The sequence below is a fragment of the Mus pahari genome, chromosome 3, assembly GCF_900095145.1.
Source record: "Mus pahari chromosome 3, PAHARI_EIJ_v1.1, whole genome shotgun sequence".
Lineage (NCBI taxonomy): Eukaryota > Metazoa > Chordata > Mammalia > Rodentia > Muridae > Mus > Mus pahari.
Window position 1 is genome coordinate 19,148,646 of NC_034592.1, and position 5,424 is coordinate 19,154,069.

Below are 5,424 nucleotides of genomic sequence, written 5' to 3' on the forward strand. Positions count from 1 at the left end.
GTGGTAGCTCACAACCATCCGTAACAAGATCTGACTCCCTCTTCTGGAGTGTCTGAAGACAGCCACAGTGTACTTGCCTATAATAAATAAATAAATCTTTAAAAAAAAAAAAAAAGAGTATCCTCTGTTGTGGCGTATCATTATGGCAATATCATTATGGCAATATCATTATGGCAATGGTGGGCTATCCAGACTCCACACGAAGAGTGGCACAGAGAGAGAAAGTGGTACTTCAGCTCTCAGTTTGTGGTGAACGGGCCACCAGGAGACAGAAGCTCTGGGGACACTGCCTACCACCCCACCTCGCTCTGTGCACTTGGAATTTGTCAGCCTGTCACTACAGCTACTTCCTATCTTTTCTCGTAGCGCAAGTGTCTCTTTGGGTGGGCAGGCAGGGTGAGCAGATGCCTGCCTCAATGGGGGCAGGTGGTCTGAACAAATTGTTATGTATTTTGGGGATCCAGCCTGTTTGTCCTATGGGGAGGGGCTGGCAGTGAGTGTCAAGGGGGACCAGATTCTGATTATAACTTGGTAACAGGCGCTGGCTACTCGCGAGGCACTGATATTTATGGAATAAATACGGTGCGATTTATGGCCGTATCTCCCTCTGATGTCCTATCTGATATGCAATTCAATTTCTTTTATTGTTTTTGGACTTTTGCCATCGAGGAGAACCCATAAATAAATAAATATATGGGCGAATGGCAGCCGGCAGGCCAGGCCGGGGCTGCCAGCCCGGCGTCTCCAATCCCATATTAGGCCCATCGATCACACATTATGAAGCCGGAGCCTGTCCCCCGGCTGGGATGAGCTGCAGAAGGGCTGGTCAGTCGGTTATTTAGGGGCCTCAGTTGGCAGCCTGCCCTGCCTGTCCTCTGCCTGCCACCAGGCCGTGATGTCCCTTTTCCTACCTCCATTTGAGGCTAAGGAGAGGGTGTCCCAACTCTCGAGTGGGCAGAGAGCACCTCAGGCCTGTGACATTTGTCACCTGTCAGGCTCTCCTGTATGCATGCCAGGTGGCCTGACAGGAAGCTTTGCTCTTGGCAGGAATAACCTGCCTCCTTCTGCAGGGCACTCAGCCCCAGGACCCAGGCTGAGCCACCCACAACGCAGTGCCACCCCTTTGGGGTCTCTTTGGAGCCCAGATGCATGAGGTGCAGACAGGCACTTACAGTGCAAAACACTAATGGCCATGGGAACCAGCAGTGTCCTGCCCTCAATGATCCCCTTTTGGTGGTGACAGAATGCCCACTAGCTGGCACCCAGGACTGTCCCTTCTGTTGACAGGGCCCCAGACTGTGATAGGGCAAAGCAGGTACTGGAGTTGCTTTGGTGCATATACACATATAGCACATGGGTGACATGTACACCAGAGCCTCTTACAGACATCCACAGACACATCACAAGCACGCACACCTGCACGCCACACCTCATGTACACACACGGGCACACACACCCATGTTACATACTATGTGCATGATTCACCATACCACATCCTTCCACAGCACACATAAACACACAGAATACATATGTACCGTGTGTTTATAGACCCACATAACACACACACACACACACACATTCTTCCAAATACATTTGCACACACCATACCTACCACCTTCAAAGGCGTCAGGCCCACATGTACAGACACATGACATTCACACCAACACAGATCCCACAAATCATGTGTCCCCAATGCTATCCCTGCCCTCAGGCCCCTTGCGGAGTCCCACACTCCTTAACTCTTTCTTAAGACAAAGTCACTTAAGAAAAACAAAGACCAGGAAGCAACCCAGGAAGGTGACAACTTCAGCTGAGACCCCCCGTGGTGAGGACAAGGCTGACTTTGGGTGCTGTGTGCTCACCATGCCCCAGGGCCCTGCAGGAGCCCCCCAGATCCAAGGATGCTGGAGCCAACGCTAAGCGATCCTAAAGCCGGCAGTTCGTGACCCCCTGGAGGTCAAAGGATCCTTTCATAGGGGTTGCATATCAAATATCCCGTATATCTGATATTTATATCATGATTCATAACAGTAGCAAATTTACAGTTTAGAAGTAGCTATGAAGCCGGGCAGTGGTGGCCCATGCCTTTAATCCCAGCACTTGGGAAGCAGAGGCAGGTGAATTTCTGAATTTGAGGCCAGCCTGGTCTACAGAGTGAGTTCCAGGACAGCCAGGGCTACACAGAGAAACCCTGTCTCGAAAAACCAAAAAGAAGAAGAAGAAGAAGAAGAAGAAGAAGAAGAAGAAGAAGAAGAAGAAGAAGAAGAAGAAGAAGAAGAAGAAGAAGAAGAAGAAGAAGAAGAAAAGAAAGAAAAGAAAAAAGAAAAAAAAAGAAAAGAAAAGAAAGAAAAAGTCGCTATGAAGTAATTTTATGCTTAGAGGTCAGCACAACAGGAGAAACTGTATCAAAGAGTCGCAACATCAGGAAGGTTGAGAGAGCTCTGCACTAGTGGAAGATGAGTCATGGGATAGAGAGCCTAGCTCTCTGACTGTGTGACTGCTTGGCTTCTGGGAGCAGGTTTCCCTGACGTCCTTCCCGATGGGACCATCCTGAGGAGGGATCCAGTGACCATGACAGGCAGGAGGCGAGACCTCCGGTTTCAACAGCACAGCCCACCTGCTTCCATTGCTACCCATCTCTGCTTGCCGCCTGCGCCTGCGGGGGGGGGGGGGGGACTCAGATCTGGCAGCCACACTGTTTTATTTTGTATGTCCCCTGGCCTTAGCCTTCAGCAGGGGCCCCAGCAGGCGGGACATAAATTTCCCACCACCCAGAAGAGACCCATTAGCAAAGCCATGCAAATGCTAAGCAGTTCCCAGCGCAGTCCCAGACCGGAGCTCGCCTTTCCTCTGACATTTGTAAAGTTCACGTTTTCAAAATAAAGCCACGTGAAGGCAGAGGCGGCTCTATATCACTTCCTTCAAGCGCTTGCCAGCTCCCTCCCTGCCCTTGGCCTTCACTTCCCCTTTGAAGGGCCAGGGTCTCTGGGGAAAACCCCACCATGGGCGGTGGGAGCCACCTTGCCGGCTTCTTTCTTTCTCCCAGCATGGGGCCTGCTTTCTGTTCTTGCAAAGGTTCATCCATTCACTTGTTCTTTATCCCGTGTGATTAATTGAGCACCTCATGTATACCCTCCCTAGAATGTGTCAGACCCACAGCCTTTTTCAAGAAGAGCACCAGCCCCAAGAAGGGTCACTGGGCATCAGAGGAAGCGCCAGTGAGGAACTCGGTCACAGCCTGGATCCCAAAGCTGCCCCTAACCCAGCCTCAGAGGCTCCTTCAGCAGATAGCTAGGAACTCTGGGGCCCAAAGAAGGAGGCAATCTTGCCCAAGGACACACAGAGTGACTTCTCACAGATGTTCTCAATTCTGTCTCCTCTAGGCCGGGTGTGTTCCTTAATACTAACCTGCGTCTCAGTATCAGGTCCACAACCCCACCCGGGCAGCAGTCAGGAACACACACACACACACACACACACACACACACACACACGCACAGACACACGCACAGACACACGGCCACCACTCTTTACTAGACTCCTAGCCCACTCCTGGTTTGTGAGGAGTGGGTACCTAGCTTCTCCCCCTGCTCGTAGCAGCCAGGGAGCATCTTGCCAGCCCACCTATGCATTGGTGTGGGCATTCCACACCACCTGACCTTCTGAACCCCACACCCCTTGCTTTCCTCTGGGCACTGCCTGCTTTCTGCTCCATACCTCATTAGCCTCTCACAAGTCCCCTTCATTTCTCTCTGATGTCTGAGCCTCTTACATGGCTGTTCCCTCTGCCTGGATGCTCTTCCCCAATCCTCCCACCTTCTCCGAGCCTCAGTGGAGACTTCACCTCCTCCAGGAAGCCTTCCTTGACCCCTCCAGACCAGGCCTGGTGCCTCCTCTTCACCCTGACTGATGGAATTGACATGTTACTCATAGTTAAATTACTGTGTTATTCTCCAGGTCCTCCAAGTGATAGGATACTTCCACTGCACGCAGCCCTTGGACAGCTGCATCCAGACTGCATCTGTGGGAGTACCATCCTCATCTCTCTGGACCCCCAAGCTGACTCATCCCACATTCCGGGGAGGGAGGTGGCTGAGTGAAACAGAAGAACTGAGACATTTGCTAGGCTGAGTGGTGACATGCCCCCAGGACAGCCCTGTCCCTCTGCCTGTCTGACACTGTTAGCTCCCTGCAGTGAGACGCTTCCAGAGGTGACAGCTGAAGGGCCCTGTCCACTCCACTCTGTCCGACCCCTCCCTCTCTCTGTTACCGTCCTCATCCCATCTCTTCTAGGATGCTACCTCCTACAGGAAGCCTCCGTGATTGCCCTGCCTCCTGCCTCCCTGGAAACTCCTTCAGGCTCCTGAGCAGACACATAGTCATTGAACCTGTGCTTGCTTCCTAGGTCATGTCTCCCTGTTGCCCTGATTTTCCAGGGAAGTTAATGAAGTCACTGGCAGTCCATGCCTCCTGCACTGTGGTGGCCCTGGCCCTTGGGTGAGCACAGAGCAGGTAGCCATGGAGGAGTGAGTGCCTCAGAACAGAGCAGAAAAGCTGACCCTGACCCTGCAGCAACCCTGCAGGCTACTCCTGGGTTCGCTGCTGACCAGCAGGGTGGGGCCTTATAGGGCTCCTCCCACATCTAAGTCCATGGCAGACCCTAAGTCCAGTTCTTCCCCCCCCCCCCGCGCGCTCTTGAAGCTACATGCAGACCAAGTGGTACCCCACTTAACAGAAGGGAAAACTGAGGCACAGGCATGTGGGTAAGCATACAGAGGCTTGGAGCTGAGCACAGCATTCATTGTTCAAGAAGGGAAACTGAGGTATGGCTCTACCCAAGGGACCTCAGCCCTGACCTCCTCCCTGGGCATCCAGGACAGGACCCTAGGCAGGGCTGAGGAGCATGATCTCTTCTGGGGTGCTGGACGCTGAGCCCCAGCAGGCTGAGCCCTGTCAAAAAGGATCAGCAGCTCCAGCAGCTCCCTAGATTTAATTAACGGGTCTTTCATCTCTGTCCTGGAAGAATCAGCTATCTTCTGTCTCCTTAATTAACGTTCATTAAGCAAATCAGAACGACGACCGACCGCAGGCTCTGCTCTCCCTCCTTGCCTGGAAGGTTTTAACCCTTGGTAGGTGGGCTTGGGAGGGGAGCCCAAACAGAGGGCCTGAACACTGTACAAACACCTAAGTTCCCCCCACCACTCTCAACCCTCTAGGGATGGGGAGGTCTACCCTGTGCCATTCTGTGGTCTACCCTGTGCTACCTTGTGCCTAAGGAAGCTGGTATAGGCATGCTGCCACTCCAGGACCTCGTATGGCTCCCTATTGCTGCCCTTGCCTAGAGAACAGAGCTCTACGGGCTTCATGCTGTCCCCTTGCCAACCCAGCCTCACCTTTCTTGCTCTCTGCACCCCATCTTTATTT